This window comes from Brachyhypopomus gauderio, unplaced genomic scaffold (genome assembly GCF_052324685.1).
Source record: "Brachyhypopomus gauderio isolate BG-103 unplaced genomic scaffold, BGAUD_0.2 sc54, whole genome shotgun sequence".
Lineage (NCBI taxonomy): Eukaryota > Metazoa > Chordata > Actinopteri > Gymnotiformes > Hypopomidae > Brachyhypopomus > Brachyhypopomus gauderio.
In genome coordinates, this window is record NW_027506878.1 from 865852 (window position 1) to 887458 (window position 21607).

At 43.0% G+C, this 21607-nt stretch overlaps 1 long non-coding RNA gene across 1 annotated transcript; it reads left to right on the top strand.

Annotated features, from left to right (window-relative positions):
- The first annotated feature begins 18587 nt into the window (after nucleotides 1–18587).
- On the top strand, nucleotides 18588–19478 carry LOC143488725 (uncharacterized). The gene is made up of 4 exons (XR_013124514.1): nucleotides 18588–18714; nucleotides 18953–19082; nucleotides 19182–19243; nucleotides 19327–19478. It is a non-coding gene; the product is annotated as an uncharacterized LOC143488725 (long non-coding RNA).
- Nucleotides 19479–21607: the final 2129 nt, after the last annotated feature.

Genomic DNA, 21607 nt, shown 5'->3' on the forward strand with positions numbered 1-21607 from the left:
CATATCTTTCTTCTCTGAGGTTCAGCTGGGGAGTAATAGTGCAGTCGGAGCCTACAGTACCAATATTACTGCTCTGACATGGAATGAAAACCTGGCGTTCATCACAAGACATTTACACTGACAATATCAACACCCAGAATTTTCATTCTAGTTACCTTATACTTAATCTGATTGTGTGATTTGTGTATTCATCTGTATAATTTGATTTTGTGTAATTTGTGTGTTTTTGTGTGATTTGTGTATTTAACCAGTCCACCCAAAGGGGATGGGCCCCTGCTGGATACAAGCACCTGCCGGTGGATGTACTGATGCCGGGGTTGGATGTGCCATTGCCACAAGAAGGTGTGCGGATGCTAGCTCCTATCAGAGGCTCACCATCTGCACCGAAGGGACTGTGACTACTTGGCCGGGGAACAAGAACTATAACTACTACTGTAGAACTTTATAACCACCCTGCGCACCACGGACTTGTGCTAACGGGCCGCCCAATGGAGGATGGGTTCCGTTTTGAGTCTTGGTCCTCCCAAGGTTTCTTCCTATTCCCCACCATCTAGGGAGTTTTTCCTTGCCACTGTCGCCTTTGGCTTGCTCATTAGGGATTTGGACCCATAGTATTGTTAACCTTGTAAATCCTGTAAAGCGCTTTGTGACAACATGTGTTGTGAAAAGCGCTATACAAATATATTTGATATTCCTGAAAGCCGATTAAAGATTGGCGAGGGTGCTTTTAGCCACTATGGCCCAAAGCTCCGGAATTCGCTTCCTGAAGAGCTCAGAGGCATTTCATCCCTGCATAGTTTTAAGAACAGTCTCAAAACATTCCTGTTTAGATCTGCTTTTAGTTAAGAAACTCTCAATCTTATTTACTTTATTACATTATGTTTAGGGATGCACCGAAAATTCGGCCACCGAAAATTTTCGGCCGAAATGGCTTAAATTTGCATTTTCGGTTTTCGGCCGAAATACTTTCATCACCGAAACAACACGGCCGAAACAATGTGTTGTGATGACGCAAGCAAAAATCACCTGCACGTGTTTATTTGGATAAAGCTAGCAAAAAAGTTTTCCAGTGATGGTGCCAAGGAAAAGGACATTACACCAAAAATTATGGAACTCGTTGCCTTAGATGATCAGCCGTTCTCTGTCGTAGAGGATGCGGGATTTCGTAGGCTAATAGAGAACATTGAGCCCCGTTATGTTTTGCCGAGCAGACGACATTTCTCAAAAGCGTGTTTACCTGAGCTGTTTAATGTTGTTGCAACTCACGTCACGTTTTTATGAGAGAATTTATATTTATCTTTCAGGCCAGTCAGTTATAATTAAATTTAACTCGTATAAAATACATATATTTATCCTCTCAGATAAAAACGGTCTGGAAGCGAGTTAAATTTAATTAATGGTCGGCCATTGTCAGCGTTATCGCCGTTAATGGCCCACCACTAATTTTATTTTATAATATGAATTACTGTAATGTCAGTGCTAAATACATATTTTCAAATCAAATTTTGTAGTTGATTTATTCTTTGAAAAGCAATGCTTTGATTTTAGTGAGGTTAGCTATAAATCCAATGTTACTAATAATTGGCATAATGTATTTCGGTTTTCGGCCTTGGTTTCCTCATTTTCGGTTTCGGCTAAGAATTTTCATTTCGGTGCATCCCTAATTATGTTGTCTATTATTTTCTAAATCTAATTATCTTAATTGTTTTATCTTATTTACTTTACTTTTTTATTATCTTATTTACTTTACTTTTTTACTTTTTATGTTATTTTAATATTTTTATCTTTAATTTCTTTTAACATTTTCTTTTTGTCTTATCTCCTTTTAATGTTTCTTTTTATTTATACTGTAAAGCACTTTGAGTTGCATGTATGTATGAAAGGTGCTATACAAAATAAAGATTATTATTTTTATTTTTTTGTGATCTTTCTGAAATGTGTACATAACATACTGCAAATGTTCCAATATTGAGAAATTAGATGATAATTAATATAATATTAATACTGGTTACACAGAATGGACATGCTGCCAATAGGAACCCTCTCTGCTGACTGAAAAATAAAGACAACCTCATATTACCCAGAATATCACTTTTTACGGTTTAAAAATGACTATGTAGAATGAAGTGTCCTCAGGTATCACCGTCTTTCTTCACAGCATAAACATATGGAGTGCTGTTTTGGTCCTGATTTATTTTGTTGACAGCTGGTTTTTTTCTGCTAATAAGCACTGGATTGATATAAACATGTGAGCTAATATAAGTACATTTACCTTTATCTCTTCATGGGAGCACATATGATGTCAAAAGTGGTGTCTAATATTGATTAAGAAGTAGTTTGGTGGCCTCTCCTGGAGCCCTGAGGTATTGAAGATGGAGACTTGTGAAAACAGATGTTCTTGAAACATCTTAAAGCTCTCACTGATGTACTACAACCTCAGAAGATAGACACGTTGTTCTGGTTTGTTTTGCTTGGAGGGTGTTCTTTGAAGAGATGGATAACTATGTGCTGCCAGTATGTAGTGCAGTTTGGGGTTTTATTCTAGCAGATAAATAATTACAAATTAGGACATTATCAAGTGTAACAGGTTAATAATTTCAGTGGATGTTTTTAACGAGGTTCACTGCATGTGGCTAAATGTCAAATGTTCAAGGTTTCTTGAAGGCATCAAAATATATCACCTACACACATTTAGCTATACAGTGTGATGCAGGTTTCTTTTACATGTTTGTAGCTGTACTGTGCATTATAGGTTTCTTACGTGTATGTAGCTTTTATGGAAATGCTAAAAATACCACATTCGGATTAGGTTGCAGCTTTGAAATATGAAATCGGAACGAAAATGTGGAAATAACAAGGCAGGTGACATGGGGTGTACTACAATAGAATAATATTTTCCAAACATTGCTGGATGTTTGGTCATCTCCGACACTCATGTTGTTTCTCTTTTTGCTTCGATTTAAGTCATTCTTGAAAATGGTGACTGCCAAAAGTTGTAAATGTCACCAACACCAAAGAATGACGAGTCCGGTTTCTCCTAAAGTCTGCAGGGTTGCCAACTCTCATGCAATGAGTGTGAGACACACGCATTTGACCGTCTTCACACGCTCACATGCCATACATCCGATTTCTCACGCTGAAAAAATCTAGTTTATTTACCTCTGATCCATATCTATGATTCAATGAGTTACTACGCTCTGGCGCCAACCACTGGCGATCGATCGCTTTAGGCGCAGCAATGAAGTAGACTAAATCAATACCTTTCCTTGTTTTTGAATCTAGTGAGTACATAACTACCTCAGGAAGTCATGGCAGAAATGCTACATCATCAAGTTGCACAGCCTGAGAGCCAACTGCAGTTCTAGAGCTGCAGTTCTAGACGTGCCATAGTTTTAGACATGCGCCACCTACAGAAGAAAATTATGTGAATTATGTGCATTATGTGAAGTTTTCTCAGTGGAGACTCTGACAGTACATAAACAGTATTGTTAAGTGAAAACCTAAAAAAGAAAAAGAAGGTACAGTTACACTACTGTTCAAAATTAGAAGTGTAATGTGTTGAGATAATGGGGTTTTGCTTAGCAGTAACATTAGCAACAATATATTTTGCTTACCAGTAAATTAAAGTTGATATTAAAGTTAGATGTGAATGCTGCATAAGGTGCATTAAGCTACAAAAGTATATTCATAATATCGAGGGGCATTACAGGGGTTAAGCAGCATATTAGTGTGCTCTCTGCAAGAGAGAAAAACAGGATGTTCCACAGAATGTGTTAACACCTGTGCAAGTTCACAGAAATGTTTTAAGTTGAAAACAGTTTGTCAGTAGTGGCGTAGTCCTAAAAAAATAAGTGAGGGGTCGTACTTGGACTAAAGGCGGACTGCGGAGCCGTAGGCCGAGCAGGGGGTGGGTGCGGGAGACGGTCGCCCCCTCCCGCCAAAGGGTGTGAAATGTTTTTAAGTTACAGGTTCCCACAGGTGTGTTTTAGCACATTTTCATGACTAAATGAACACTCTCAACACCCTAGGTTTCCGCACCACCAAATTCTTAGGATTTAACTTGTTAGTATTCATTAGCATTTAACTTGTTAGTTAGATAGAACGTCAACATGTAAAAGTAAATCCCAAAATTGCAAATCTATTGCCTCATATAAAACAGTCAACTACAGTGGCTTTCTCACTGAATAGTCATAGAAATTGCCACAATAGATCTGCAATCATGTCCTTTGATGCAACAAGTCGTGTTTGCGTGTCAGTGGCAGATCGATGATTCCGCAGCCACAGTTTGGCATAATTTGTCGGATTCCATAACTTCAACAGAGGACCATGCAGCTTAATGAACAGCTTAATGAAAATAAGCTTCATGCTACTTACTTGTTGGTAACACAGAAATTTGAAATGGAGCATTAAGTCCGCGTCTGACTGTAGCGCACACTGCGCGCGAACCTGAGCAAACGGCAGAAGCGTTTATACTCGGCATGTCACATTCTTTGCAGTGTTCTCCAAAACGATACGTGGTAGTATAAAGAAACACCCCTCAAAAACAGGGGAATGAACATTTACCTGACAAACATGTTGCATTGTGTTCCAGGTTTTCTGGAATTTTGGCTCAAGTACTTGAAAATGCTTGAAACTGTAACTATTTCGTTTCACAACAAATAGCTATCTGACTGAATCGATCAATTATTTTACGTTAACAAATACAAGCCTCATGTCTGCCAAGTCAAACGTCTGGTATGTATACTGGTGTAACCACCATTTTTGGACCGCGGTAAAGTTGGTTCAACGTTCTATATTCGCCAGACATTCGCGAAAGAATGGGCTCGTTATTTAAAGAAATCAGATGGTGTATGCGATAGATACCTATTATGCAATTCTTACATATTGTGAATTTATCTATACACAGTGGCTTTCAGTAAAGATAAATTTAGAAGATGTGAAAAGATCACATCTATGAATTAACGAAGAGTTCACGTTAGTCGGTAAGCGCTTCAGTGCCAAGACAACTTTTCAAAATAAAAGTCATGGGTTAATTCAACTTTTTAACATGTGCAACTGAACATGTGAACCTACAAACACAAAGGTATCAAGTACATTCAAGGAGCAATGCATTTTATGTGCATCTGGACTTGTGAAACATTTATCACATTTGTGAAAACACATCAAAGCTCAGATTTCCTATATTTTGCATTGTCGACGCAGAATACATAGGGCTCACAGTTAAATAACATGACCTAGACCCCCCATTTCAGGCCTATAATCAAGTACACATAAGGAGCAATGCATTTCATGTGCATATGGACTTGTGAAATATTTCTCACATTTATGAAAACAAATCAAAGCTCAGATTTCCTGTTTTTCCACAAATATTAATTCCTTAGTAACAAAAACTTTGTTGTTTCTCTGCACAATATTTACCACATTAATAACCAGACTTCTGTGTTAACAAAGTTTTACCTGCTTTTTTGGAATAGTGGACTGTCAGGGGACTGATACAGTTAGATTTTTGCATCTGATATAAAGAATCCCTCCATCACCTTATTGTGTACTGTAAGGAACCACGTAAAGCATTAAATGGGCCTGAGGCCTCAGCATGGACCCACAGTCTTTGAGAGGTCATAGGTCATAGTTGGGTCAAAGCCTGCTTGAACTGCTTCCTACTAGCATCATACTTGGGTCAAAGCTGATGAATGAAGGACAATTACATCATGACAGTTCAGCTACCAGGTGTAAGAGAGGGAGGAGCTTGAAGGTAAGAGAAAGGGACACGAATGGAGGATTCACATCCAACACTCCCAAATTAAGGTTTTCTGTTGTTCTCAAGACGACTTTGTTATTGCATACTGTTGGTGTAAAAAATAAACTGTTTTTTTCCCATCGCCTGACTCCCTGTCCACTGAGTAATTTGGTTTTTTGCATGACACCTAGCTTTAGATTATCAGTCAAGCAACCAATGAGTATATTGAAGATTAGTTGTGAGTGGTGTCATATCATACATGTATTCTCTGAAAGAAGGGATTTGAGTGCCATCCTGTAACTTCTTTCCACCAACAACCCACTTAAAAGCTAAAATAAACACATCCATTGACATGGTAAATGCCAACTGTAGTTGAGAACTTTTAAAGGACTGTATGTGCTGGTTCTGATCTTAGGATGCGTGTTGTATGGGGGGTGTCGGTAAGAACACCACGAAGCGGTTGTCTTCTTTCCTTTTGTCTCTTTATTAAACTTCACCCTTCGATTACATGAGTAAGAGTCTCAGTTGCGTTTGTGCGTGTGTGTGTGTGTGGTCTGTGAACACAGAATAAGGCTAATCAACATACTGAATTAACATGACTTGCGGTTTTCTGCTTAGCATGCTAATCGCGATTAGCATGCTAATCTAACAATAGTTGCACATCAACACTACAACATATAAACTTCGGAACTACCTACTAGCTAGTTATCTAAACACTTAATAACACTTACTTGGTTAGAATGTACGCACACAACTCTTCACATGCTGTCATCTTAAAGCTGTGATCTAGCCAACTGAAGCAATAACTTGCATGAAGCAGCAAAGCTGAACGTATGCTCTATGCTCCGTACAAAACTGACTAAACTGCCCGCGAAAGGGGGCGGGGTTCGGCTTCAGTGCTAGTCTTTCGTACAGCCGCCCCCGAATTGCGGAGGCAATTCGCTCATGAGAAAGATTCAGACGGTTCTCAAGTAGACGAAGGATGACCTCCATCACCATCGGAGTCCCGAAGAGCAGGAAGGCGGACGAGCCGGGCTACTGGACGGGTGTAGACTCGGTCCTTCACCTGGACATCCGCTGACCGCACTCGTCCATCTGCACTCCGGTGTGCTGTGATGATCTTCCCGATAGGCCAGCTTGCTCTTGGTAGCTGTGGGTCTACCAATACGACCACTGCTCCCTCATCGAGGTCCTCTGTAGTATCGTTCCACTTCTGGCGACACTGTAGAGTGGGCAGATAATTGCGTATAAATCTTGCCCAGAATTGGTCGGCCATGACTTGGCAATGCCTCCACCTCTTCCTCGTCAAACCTCTGACCACTGGGTACACCACCTGGGGCAACGCACCATCAGGCTGCCCCATCAGAAGGACATTAGGCGTCACAGGGTCTTCATCAGCAATACTGGACGAGGTGTAGCCCAAAGGCTTAGAGTTCAAGATGGCCTCAACTTCTAGTAGTACTGTATGAAGCACTTCCTCTGATACTGACTGTGCTCCTATCACGGTGTACAGAGCAGACTTCGCCGATCTAATTTCCCGCTCCCAGACCCCACCGAAATGTGGGGAAGCAGGAGGGTTGAAGTGGAAGGCGATCTTCCGCTTTGCCAGGAGCTTCTGCAGTTCTGGATTCATGCTGGCAAACGACTCACGTAACTCCTTCTCTCCAGCCTTGAAATTGGTCCCTTGATCTGAGTAGACCTCTGCAGGGGTCCCCCTGCGAGCTATAAACCTTCTGAGAGCCATCAGATAGGAATCCACATCAATACTGGGTAGGAGGTCAAAGTGCACTGCACGGGTAGTGAGGCATTTAAAGATAATGCCCCACCTCTTTTCAGTGCGTCGGCCAATCTTGATCTGGAATGGCCCGAAGCAGTCGACACCCGTCGAATAGAACGGTGGCTGGAAGAGCCTTAGACGAGCTGCAGGTAGGTCAGACATTTTTGGCACTGTGGGACGAGCTTTCCATCGACGGCACTCTCGGCACTGGTGCTGTATGCGTCGGATGGCTTCTCTCCCGCGCAGAACCCAGAAGGTCCGCCTCATCTCCGCAAATACACGCTCAGGCCCTGGATGACATAAGCGGGCATCATAGTCCTGGATCAGGAGCTTAGTAGCTGGATGGGATGGGTCTAAGACAATCGGATGGATAGTACTAGGATCCAGCGCCTCTGCTCGTCGCAGTCTTCCTCCTACTCTGATAATCCCGACCTCAGGATCCAGCTCAGGCGAAAGGGTGAGGAGCCGACTGCTCCTCTGGACCGGTTTGCCAGCCTGAAGAAGGCGTAGCTCCTCTGGGAAACAGTCCTGTTGCACTTGCTTGATGATCAGCATCTCCGCCTGCTGGTAGTCGGATGCAGTTTGGACTAAAGGTGGGGCAGCCGCCCCATCAAGCCCCTGGACAGTGGATTCAACCAGATACGTCCAGCAGGGGTACTGCCTAGCAGTGGCGATGCTGGATGGCTCAACTGTGGATGTCAGGCCACAGAAGATAGACTTACGGTACTCCGCTGCGTCGGGCTCGGGCACCGTGTCAGGCCTCACTGGCCACTCCTCCGGACGCTTCAGGAGGAAAGGTGGCCCTTGAGACCACCGGTTTGCTTGGGCCAACTCTCCCAGAGTCTTGCCTCTGGTAATGTCATCCGCAGGATTCAGAGCGGAGTCTACGTAGCGCCAGCAGCTGGAGTCTGTTAGCTCTTGGATTTCAGACACACGCGTGCCCACAAACACCTTAAAACGGCATGACTCTGATTGAAGCCACGTCAACACTATGGTCGAGTCGGTCCACAGAACGACGCTGTCGATTTGTAACGTGAGCTCCTTTGCTAACAAGCTGGCTAGCTGTGCTCCAGTGAGGGCTCCGCAGAGCTCCAGTCTTGGCATCGATGTCAGCCGGCGGGGAGCAACTCTGGATCTGGCCACAAGGAAGGACAGGTGGACTCTCCCTTCGTTATCCTCCGACCGTAGGTATGCGACCGATCCATAGGCCCTCTCGGATGCGTCGCTGAAGATGTGGATCTGTCTTGCGTGAGCGTTGGCTTGAGCCGATACGTAGGGACGGGGAAACGATATTTGTGGTAGTAGCTGAAGCTCAGCTTCCCAGTCTTTCCATTCTTTCTGTAAAGCCTCAGGGAGGAGTGGATCGTCCCAGTGGCGCTGTTTATCCCAGAGACGCTGGACAAGCACTTTGGCACGCGTTGTGTAGGGCAGTATATACCCCAGGGGGTCATACTGTCGAGCAAGGACCTTGTACACGTTGCGCATCGTCAGTGTGCCATACTCTAGGGGCCGGTGCTTATAGCCTAGACAGTCTGATTTCCAATGCCATGTAAGGCCGAGAGCAGATTCTGGATGGCTGGAGTCCCCGTACGATAGCCAATGCTCGAGGCTGTTGGACTGAGCCTCCTTGGGGAGGTGACTGATGGCACATGGGACGTTGCTTGCCCACTGGCGGAGTTCGAACCCACCAGTGGCAAGAAGGTCACGGAGTTTGTCCACGAGCTCCCTGGCTTCCTCGGCGGTGTGGACGCTCTGTAGGCAATTATCGACGTAGAAGCACCGCTCTACAGACTGCCGCACATCTTCATCAGGAGCGCTGTGATCCCTGACATGTCGATGAAGTGCGAATGTTGCACAGCATGGAGAGCAGGTTGTACCGAATGGCAAAACTTGCCACTCGTACACGTCTGGGGGATCTTCTCGCCTCATGTCTCTCCATACGAACTTGAGAAGTGGTCTGTCCTCCGGCAAGAGCCTAACTTGGTGGAACATACCGCGTATATCGCCGCTGATTGCTACTGCGTTCTGTCTGAAGCGCAGCAAGACGCCGATAAGTGAGGCACCCAGTGTGGGTCCAGGCAGCAATGCTTCATTCAGGTTTAGTCCACGGAACTGGTACGAGCAGTTAAACACTATGCGATTCTTCTCGTTGTGTCGTACCAGGTGGTGGGGAATGAACCAGGATTCACTCTCCGTCGCGAGGTCAGTGCCTAGCTTCTTCACTGATCCTGCTCTGACCAGGTTACTGATCTCCTTGCAGTATGCCTCCGCCTGCTGTGGGTCCCTAGCCAGCCTCTTCTCAGTACTCCTCAGACTGGGCATAACTGCCTCCTGGGTGGCCTGGAAGATGGGCATTTGGCGCTTGCGAAGCAGGGGGGTGGCATAACGCAGGATGCCCTCTATTTCCACTCTTGTGGTCCTTGCTTCCAGCAGAGCTACGGCCTCCTGGTCTTCCTTAGACCGAGTGACGGCTTTGTCACTACGAAATGGCAGCACGTCCATCTGCCACAACTTCTGGACGTTAGCCATCAGCTCCGTGGTCTGTGGAGACACTATGGTGAAGAGGCACTGCTGTTCTGGCAGAGTCTGCTGGACTAGCCTAGTGGGACCTTGCAGGGTCCATCCAAGACGTGTGTGGATAGCCGCAGGCCCCCCGGGCGGTCCCAATCTCACTGGCTCGACCGGTGTGAGTAAGTGAGGGTGGTCTGCACCTATGAGCACAAGGGGCTTAACCCGGGTAAACTGCTCCAGGGGGAGACCTACCAGATGCTTATACTTCTTCTGAAGGGATGTGACTGGGTAGGAGCGCTCAGCAAGATTAAGGCGTGGCGATGTGAAGGCATGTGTGATTTTGAAGCTCCTCTTACGCTGACCAGCTGAAGATAGGTGGAAGGAAACACAGGTTCCCCTGAGTACTTGGACGTCCTGTCTTATGGTGCGAAGACTGAGTTCTTCGGTGGAGCCCTCTATCCCTAGCTGACTGGCGGCCTCTGGCAGGAGCATTGTGCGCTCCGAGCCGTCGTCTAACACAGCATATGTCACCAGATTCCGGTCGCGATAGCAAAGCACCACTTTGATTACCTTTAACAGGACCCTAGAGGACTCTGATGGGCGGTCCAGGTAGAGAACATCTGTGGTGGAGCTGTCTGCACTGCTCCCGTCCTTGGGAGGCTCATCAGTGTCTCTCTTGTTGATCTCATGAAGGACCTTTAAGTGCCTACCTTGGCACACCTCACACAGCTTCTTCAGGTCACACCGAGCAGCCTGGTGTTTCCTTGCACAGCGCCAACATCGCTTGTTCGCTCTGATCCATGCAGTCACTTGTTCCTTTGTGAGCCTTTGAATGGCTTGGCACCTATTCAGGAAATGCTCAGGACTCTCACAGTATGGGCAAAATGGCTTAGCTTTGCCCCTTTTCTGTGATGGCGCAGGTGGCCTAGGGGGATCCGCACTGGGTGATCCCTCTGCTCCATGTAGCACTGACATAGTTGATCGGTTCTTCTTCTTCTCAGCTTTGGAGCCATGCTGCCCTTCATACCTGTTATCTGGCTGGACCTCGGTGTCTTGGCACCAGGACTCGTATCTTAGCCACTCTGCCAGGTCGATCAAGGAGTATGTGGCTTCTGGCTTCCAAAGCATGGCACGGCGGAAGTCAGCTCTCATCTCCGATGGGAGCTTTGTGAGTAGACGAGCAACGTGTGTGCCACATCTGAGCTCTACTTCCCCTTCAGGCCCCAGGGTCTGGAGCATGCCAACGAGGGACTGAACTTGTAGAGCGAACTTCTCGAAGGCTGCGGTGTCTCCACGCTTCACCTCCGGTGCCTCCATGACAGCAGCTATTCTCTTGAGAACCACATGGCGGGGCTGACCGAACTTCTCGTCCAATGCTGCCATGGTGTCTGAGTATGGAGTGGGCGAGTTTAGGTAAGAATCCGCTATTAGACAGGCCTCTTCAAGTTTCAAGTGGTCGATAAGGACTTGATATTTAAAGAGCTCTGTGCTGTCTTCAGGTAGCAGATTCTCCAGACTTATCTTAAGTCTCGCGTACTCCACCGGATCTCTACTTTTGAAGATTGGAATTCTCGGCTTGGGCCCTCTATACACTTTCTCCCCAGACACAGATGATGCAAATGATTGCTGCCCACCCAGGGATAGAGGCTGGCCTGCTCTTGGGCTATGCGGGTAACTGGAGTGTTGGTCAGGTCCGTATCGGGCTCTGAAGCTCGAGGGACTGAAGATCGAGGATGAGGTTCGCATTCCCGTGGTTGGCGGTGGCGGAGCAGCTGCAGGCCCTCTGGGCTGCTTGGCCCCTGAGAAGTAGCCTGCTCGGTTTGTGGAAGGCAGGCGAGCTACTGGCGTTGATCTTGAAGCAGCGCTCTGCTTCAATAGCTGTAGCTCCTTCATCATTCTGTCTATCGCTGAGACCATTTGATCTTTATCGTAGCCCTCTGGCTGTGATAGTGGCCATGGTGGGGGAGGCGGCCAGTCACTGTAGTCATCTGCTTCTCTGTCTGCGGCGCGTGGCGCTGGAGGTGGAGGAGGGGGTAGATCTGACCACTCTTCCTGTTGATGCTCTACTTGAGCATTGCTGAGGGTCTTCACCCTCTCTGTGAGCGACTTCACTTCTCTAGAGACATCTTTAAGTACAGCCATACTGTCTAGTATATGCTGATGAGATAGATGAAGTTTCATGTTCTCGATGCGAATCTCCTGTAGTTCAGCTTTGTATGCTTGAACGGGGTCACTGCTCTCATCATACTCAGGGCTGGATGGACGTGGCATTCTACGCTGTTCACGCCGCCTCTCGTGACCCATGGCGTGAAAGTGGGGATGGTCGTCCTCTTGTGCGCTGAGTGTTGGATCCCACTGAACTTGGCGGCCAGAACACTGGGTGTAAGGGCTTGTGGTGAGTGTCATCTCAACTCCTTCCTCCATGTGGGGCGTCCACTCCCTCCCCGGTGAGTCTATCCGCATCTCTGTCGATCCACTGAGATGTCATCTATAGCTGGCTGCATCAAGCTCATAGTCTTCAAGATAGGCAGGGGGGCGCGTCTGCCGCTTAGGACGAACTGCTTCACTGCTTTGTTGCATCTTGATCCCAAATCAACACGAATCCGGCTCGAAGGACCTAATGTAGTTGAGAACTTTTAAAGGACTGTATGTGCTGGTTCTGATCTTAGGATGCGTGTTGTATGGGGGGTGTCGGTAAGAACACCACGAAGCGGTTGTCTTCTTTCCTTTTGTCTCTTTATTGAACTTCACCCTTCGATTACATGAGTAAGAGTCTCAGTTGCGTTTGTGCGTGTGTGTGTGTGTGGTCTGTGAACACAGAATAAGGCTAATCAACATACTGAATTAACATGACTTGCGGTTTTCTGCTTAGCATGCTAATCGCGATTAGCATGCTAATCTAACAATAGTTGCACATCAACACTACAACATATAAACTTCGGAACTACCTACTAGCTAGTTATCTAAACACTTAATAACACTTACTTGGTTAGAATGTACGCACACAACTCTTCACATGCTGTCATCTTAAAGCTGTGATCTAGCCAACTGAAGCAATAACTTGCATGAAGCAGCAAAGCTGAACGTATGCTCTATGCTCCGTACAAAACTGACTAAACTGCCCGCGAAAGGGGGCGGGGTTCGGCTTCAGTGCTAGTCTTTCGTACACCAACAGTAAAATTCTACAACCTGCCATTATGCCCATTTAGACAGCCAAGATGTGGTATTTTCACCTGTTTTAAAGCAAAATGGGATATCTTCAAAATAGGCTTTCATGCACCTAGTATCTGGTACCTGAAAGGTCAGAAGCCTTCCACAAAAACTGATTAGTGCTGTGATACATCCTGAGAAGCCGGAAATGTGCTTATTAACTTCACACAACTATAGCTGCTGGGAATTGTGGTTGGGAACAAGGAGAGTAAAAAGGTTTTGATATTAGCAAAAAGCTTGTGATGTTTGGTTATAATTTGAAAGAACAAAATCATCTAAACAGATTTATAAGGTGTGGTGATTACTCCCGTAAGCATACCTTTAGCTGAAATGGGAGTTCAACTGACTACATGTAATTTTTATTTTCACCACTGGGTGCAACTGTCAGCAAGGAATTAGCCACAGATAAAACAAGATAATCACATTCAGTACATTAGTACATTAGCACATTAGCACATTAGTACACTAAAACCTAATTTTTGTGAAGAAGCAAGGTGGTGGATAAACGAGTCAAGGTAAATGAAAAGGCAGGAAAATTAAACATAATTAGGAGTAAATTCATGGCAGATCTATAGAAGTTGTTCACTTGATAGGAACAGTCATCTTAGCATGTGTGTGTTATGTTTATGTGTGCTCATTTTTAACAGACAGCCTGTACAACTGCTGAAAAAATTACTTAAAGTATGAAGGCAGACATTAAGCCAAGAAGAAGATGTTTATGGAATGAAGCTGGAGGTGTTAAAAATGTGGCTGAACACTTCACTATTTTTCAAAATCTGCCAAAGAAAATCTCTTTCAATTCTGAAATTTGGCCCAAATTAGCCTTAAGAATTTTTAATGATAACAGTATTATAAACAGAAAATGGCTATCAGTTGCTTGGAACAATAATAGACAGGGCCTAAGAGACACAGTTAAGGAGTTGACTAGAGAGGCAACATTTTCTAAATGCTCTGAATTCCAAGTTTGTGATGACACTTGTCAGAAGAAATCTGACAACATGGATGAAGTACAGGATGATGTTCTTGACGACAGATTCAGTGAATGTGAACAAGCTCACTCTGGTCAGGATCAAAAGGATGTTTACACAGATGGTGCTAGCCAACTTCACACTGAAAATGATACTTGCCAGTTTGCTGATGCAAGTTTGAATCAGGGTGAAGCAGAAACAGACAAGATTCAGTCAGCACACAAGGATGTGCACAGATAATGGCGCAAAACAAAAAGCGTTCCTAGAGCATTTCACATTAATATCAGCTATAAGAAATGGACAAACATCGCTCCTAAATCTCCATAAATCATGGACACATGTCTTTTACAATGGCTTCAGAAAAAAAAATCCTGCATGTTGTCTTTCAAATACCAGTGGCTGAATAAACCATTCAGCAGAAAAAGACGAGCTCCGTTTTTCAAGGCATGTGCTTTTTGTACGTTCTCCACCTGCAAAGCCAGGTACACATTTCTTATTTTGCACAAGCCAGAGACAAATAAAATGGTAAAGGTCCAAGTGAAACGCCGGGGCCGTGTCCTTCACCGAATGGGGGAGATTCGCCACAGATGGGCAAGCATGCATAGGAGGGGGAAAATAGCTAAGGCCTTATCACAAGGCATCAGTAATACTTATTACAACAAATTACAGAGAACCCCAAAAGAAGAGCTGGTAGCTGGAATATTACCAGATGTTTAAAACGTGACATTCTCAAAGTGATCTCTTCTGAGATTAACAAAGCCAACAGAACTCATGACAATGTTATGCTTGAAATGATGCTCACACAAACTATAATGATGGAGTGTGATACTAGTTATTCAAACTATAATGAAGGAGTGTGACACTAGTTATTCAAACTATAATGATGGAGTGTGATACTAGTTATTCAAACTATAATGAAGGAGTGTGACACTAGTTATTCAAACTATAATGATGGAGTGTGACACTAGTTATTCAAACTATAATGAAGGAGTGTGATACTAGTTATTCAAACTATAATGAAGGAGTGTGACACTAGTTATTCAAACTATAATGAAGGAGTGTGATACTAGTTATTCAAACTATAATGAAGGAGTGTGACACTAGTTATTCAAACTATAATGAAGGAGTGTGACACTAGTTATTCAAACTATAATGATGGAGTGTGACACTAGTTATTCAAACTGGCCTGGATATGTTCAGCACTTCCAAATAAATCCATTTGCTGTGCATCTGTTCACAGAGCAGAGTATGTCAATCCTGGTGGCACATCTGAGAAAAACAAAAAACCTTTCCCTTTATCTAGATGCAACAGGTGGTGTGGTAGCAAAAACACCACAACAGGCTAAACGAGTGTTGTATTACACTCTAACACTGCCAGGGATGGGACATGATGCACCGCCACTCCCAGTGACTGAAATGCTTTCAAATGACCATGATGTCCCAACTATTGCATTTTGGTTACTGAAGTTTGTAACCAATTTGGCAAAATGCACAAAAATTCGTGTCCACAAAGTAGAAGTAGATTACAGCTGGGCATTAATTCAGGGCACCCTTTTGTCCTTCAATAAGGACAACATCCGTCAGTACCTTGAGAAGGCATTCCTGATTGCGACTGGAAAAATAAAGGATGCAGAGTTCACCATAGTGCCCATATGTGCGGCTCACACAATAAAGGCATTTTCAAATTCTGCTGGCCGAAAGACTAAGGACAGAGGGCTGAGAGAATTTGCCACATTTTGCTTTGGCCTTCTCCAGAACACCACAATGCTTGACAAGGCAAAAGAAATCTTCAGGCATATGTGTGTATTCACAACAGAAAATGAAACTGAAAATGTACAGAAAAGTGTAACTGAGTTAAAGAATCTCATTACCAAAACTTCAGATGTGGAGCTTTGCTTTTTTACCTGCAGTGGGGAAGAGGAAATGCAGACAAACCTGAAAACAGTCATGGGCAGTCATGGCCTAGTGGTTAGGGAACTGGTCTTGTGACCGGAGGGTCGTGGGTTCGATTCCCAGACCTGAGGCCATGACTGAGGTGCCCCTGAGCAAGGCCCTTAACCCTCAATTGCTCACTTGTATAAAAAAAAATGAGATAAAAATGTAAGTCGCTCTGGATAAGGGCGTCTGCCAAATGCCATAAATGTAAATGTAAATGTAAAACAATCAGTGGTGGATCACCATTCACAGCTGCCTTCAGGGCCGTTCTAAATGTCATCAGGAACACTTCAGTGACAGAAGATGAACAGAAATCTGGGACTAATGTATACTTTTGCCCAGACATCATCCAAATTCTGTTTGAAACCTACTTAGGCATTTTCCCATTGTGGAGTGGGCTGCTTCTAGGAAAATTAAAGCGACACAGCTCTCTGGAAGAACCCCTAACAACTCCAGAAGTAACTCGGGACACCAACTGCCATGTTGAGACCTGGTTCGGGATCACAAAGAACTTAATTCTAAGACACAGAAAGAAAATGCGCCCAGCAGAGTTCATCCGTTCAATGCACTCTTCACTGAAGGGGACATACATTGAACATGTAATGAAGATGGAAATGTCCACAGATCTACTGACACACCCACTTGCAGCATCTAGGTGTTCTCTTGACACATCCAAAGAACAGTGGGCCAAGCGAAGACAATCCAACATGCCTCAATCATCTAAATATTTCTCCATACCACAAAACATCCCACAGCCCAAAGGGGAAACAACCAAAAGTGAAAGTGAAACAGTGAAAACAATGACAAGGTGAATGAACTGGATATGTTTAACAGTACACTGTTCACAAAATATAATTTCTTTTCTGTTCTTCTGTCCTTTAGGCTACAGTTTCTTCTACAGTATTGCCTCCTGCAACTGTGTGTGTGAAAGAAAATACAGCTGAGACACTGTGTGCCAAAGAAAAAGTAACTATAGCTTTAAAAGTCTATTTTTATATGTAGCTATATGGCCATTTAAAAAATACTTTATTCTTTTGGCGATGTAGGTGAAACAGCTCTTTTCTAGTAAGGGAGATGAGACTGTGGTGTCAGTGGTCAGCTGCACAGATCACACTGCCACTCGTGTAGTTCGATGCAAGGAATTCCGATCACTGCAACCACATGAAGACATTTATGGGGAGGTAAATCACCTCCAAAAACATGAGATTTTACTAGCAAGTGGTAAACAACCACAGAACTAACGAGTTAATTATCATTTTTTCACAGATTATAGAGTTATTCTTCCAGCTGCAGAAGAATAGGAGTCCATCTGGAAGACGGCTCTATCACCTCCATCTGTACACAACGGGGTTATCTTCAGAGGTGAAGAGTATATCACCTCCATCTGTACACAACGGGGTTATCTTCAGAGGTGAAGAGTATATCACCTCCATCTGTACACAACGGGGTTATCTTCAGAGGTGAAGAGTATATCACCTCCATCTGTACACAACGGGGTTATCTTCAGAGGTGAAGAGTATATCACCTCCATCTGTACACAACGGGGTTATCTTCAGAGGTGAAGAGTATATCACCTCCATCTGTACACAACGGGGTTATCTTCAGAGGTGAAGAGGAAAACTTCATCAGACATGGAAGAGTAAGGCTTTTACTTGCTGATAAGCTGTACTCAGCACTTGACTATGCTTGAAATTGTGCAATTAGACAATAATACAACTGAAATATGTTATCCTAATTTATACTGTAAAACTCATCCCATCCTACTCATGAGACCACAGCTAACCATATTAGTACATACTGTAATCTATAAATAAAGTATTTTTTATATTTCTGTGTTAAAGGTGAATCTATCAAAATATCAGGGTATTATTGGAGCATGCAACACTGGTGGTCACTGGATATTGGTGGTAAGAGAGCACACACACACACACACACACACACACACACACACACACACACACACACACACACACACACACACACACACACACACATTTACACTAACACACACACACACACTAACACACACACTAACACACACACACACACACACACAAACACACACTAACACACACACACTAACACTAACACACACACACACTAACACACACACACTAACACACTAACACACACTAACATACACACACACACACACACACACACACACACACACACACACACACACACACACACACACACACACACACACACACACACACACACACACACTTCATCTTTAACCTTTAAAATAAAAGTTCACAATACCAGAACTTTAAAAACATTAAAAACAAATCAGAATTTTTATAGAAAGAAAGTTTATGGTTGAACTGATATACAGTATTTGTAAGCTATTTTACATAATTTTAGCAAGGATAGCAGTCATTCTGTATTGCACTTTAAATTAGTTCATATTTAGCATAATAGACTTTACAATATAATTTTTGTTAAGTGAGCTCTTCAAAAGACGAAGAACTACTCTGGGAAAAGATGAGTGGATCGACATTCAGTGGCAGCCTGATGTCATTGTACACACCAAGCAGAAAGACTCTACAAGTTGTGGAATCTTTGTAATGGAGGTAAAATCAACATTTGAACTTGATAGTGAACATTTTTACTTGGATGTCGTATTACACACAAAAAACAACTGGTGAACTTTGAAAGCTTTAGACTGATTTCTAGTTTATTCTTATGTAATGCACCTACAATTACAATTTATGAAATATTAAAATTTACTAAGCGTGGCCATAATTGACTTTATATTTTATATTTTAGCAATTTCTCAAACAACTTAACCTACTATGTATTTATGTCCAGATGGGTGCAAGCATCATTTCTTCCTTTCCACGTGTACCCCAGAAGATCAAAGTAAAATCAAGCAAAGCAGACATTGCACAGCGCAGGCTGGAAATTGACATATTGACATAAGACATATTGAGCAGTTCGGGTAATGCTGGACATTCAAATGACTTCAGTTCACTGAGATCATGACTAAGGTCATTTACTAATGTGTTAAGTACATTTTCTCCAAAATTACTAATTTCAGACAGACTGGATGATTTATGTCACATGTGTGCACGGAAGTCATATCCTTCTTACACAGAGTGGGTAAGTACTTGAATGTTTATAATACATAAGCCTATGTCTGTCTATAAATAACACTGGCTGACAGATTTTTTTTTACTGTATAGATACAGTGCAGTCTTTGCAACTGCTGGTTCCACCAGAAATGTCTCGCAATGAATCATGATGAATGGGAGACATTTGCTCAAACTGGACATGACTGGCACTGTCCACTCTGCACTGCGTGGGAATAAATATGGCAGACCAAAACTGTAAATCTGTCTGTCTGTCTGTCTGTCTGTCTGCACAGTGAAACAAATAAAAATCTTCAAGTTCACGGGACGTGTACTGCTATATGTATTCACAGGACAGGTACTGCTATATGTATGCACTCAAAGACAGGACTGAAACGAGTCTTGATCACATGGGTGGACAAGGCAAGTCTCATATGGCAATGTGAAATAAGGGGAAATCTGAGTTATAATGTGTTTTCACAAATGTGAGAAGTGTTTCACAAGTCCAGATGCACATAAAATGCATTGCTCCTTATGTGTACTTGATCATAGGCCTGAAATAGGGGGTCTAGGTCATGTTATTTGACAGCGAGCCCCATGTATTCTGCGCCGCCAATGCAAAATATAGGAAATCTGAGCTTTGATGTGTTTTCACAAATGTGAGAAGTGTTTCACAAGTCCAGATGCACATAAAATGCATTGCTCCTTATGTGTACTTGATCATAGACCTGAAATGGGGGGTCTAGGTCATGTTATTTAACTGTGAGCCCCATGTATTCTGCGCTGACAATGCAAAATATAGGAAATCTGAGCTTTGATGTGTTTTCACAAATGTGACAAATGTTTCACAAGTCCAGATGCACATAAAATGCATTGCTCCTTATGTGTACTTAATCATAGGCCTGAAATGGGGGGTCTAGGTCATGTTATTTAATAGTGAGGCACATGTATTCTGGTCAACCAATGCAAAATATAGGAAATGTGAGCTTTGATGTGTTTTCACAAATGTGAGAAGTGTTTCACAAGTCCAGATGCACATAAAATGCATTGTTCCTTGTATGTACTTGATACCTTTGTGTTTGTAGGTTCACATGTTCAGTTGCACATGTTAAAATGTTGAATTAACCCATGACTTTTATTTTGAAAAGTCGTCTTGGCACTGAAGCGCTTACCGACTAACTTGAACTCTTCGTTAATTCCTAGATGTAATCTTTTCACATCTTCTAAATGTATTTTTATTGAAAGCCATTGTGTGGGGATAAATTCACAATATGTAGGAATTACATAATAGGTATTTATCGCATACACTACATGTTGTTTTTTTAATAACGAGCCCATTCTTTCGTGAATGTCTGGCGAATATAGAACGCTGAACCAACTTTACCGCGGTCATTTTTGGAGCCATTTTATAATAATAATAATAATAATCTTTATTTGTATAGCACCTTTCATACATACATGCAACTCAAAGTGCTTTACAGTATAAATAAAATAAACATTAAAAGGAGATAAGACAAAAAGACAAAAGGAAAATGTTAAAAGAAATTAAAGATAAAAATATAAAAATAACATAAAAAGTAAAAAGGTAAAGTAAATAAGATAATAAGAAGTAAAGTAAATAAGATAAAACTATTTAGATAATTGGATTTAAAAATAATAGACAACATAATGTAATAAAGTAAATAAGATTGAGAATTTCTTAACTAAAAGCGGATCTAAACAGGAATGTTTTGAGACTGTTCTTAAAACTATGCAAGGATGAAATGCCTCTGAGCTCTTCAGGAAGAGAATTCCAGACCTTTGGGCCATAGTGGCTAAAAGCACCCTCGCCAATCTTTAATCGGCTTTTAGGAATCACCAGTAGATTACTGTTTGAAGACCTGAGAGACCTGACTGGAACATATCTAACCATCATTTCACTGAGGTAAAGAGGGGCAAGACCATGAAGACATTTAAAAACCATCACTAGAACAGGTAACCAGTGCAGTGAGTGGAGTGCAGGTGTAATATGATCTCTCTTTCTCCTGCGGGTCAGAACCCTTGCAGCCGCGTTCTGAACTCGCTGTAGGTGCGAAATAGAGCTCTTTGGAAGAGCAGATAGAACAGCATTACAATAATCTAGCCTTGATGTGATAAATGCATGGACAAGTTTTTCACTGTCAGCAGGAGAGAGCATATCTCGTACCTTAGTGATGTTTCGAAGGTGAAAGTAAGCTGTCTTACATGTAGTCATGATGTGTGATTTGAAGTTGAGCTCATTATCAAAGGTGACGCCCAGGTTCTTAACACATTGTCTGGCATTCAGATTCATATGATTTAAATAAGTCTGGACATCATTCCTCTGTGAATCACTGCCAAGAACAAGAACCTCTGTCTTCTGTTTATTTAACTGTAG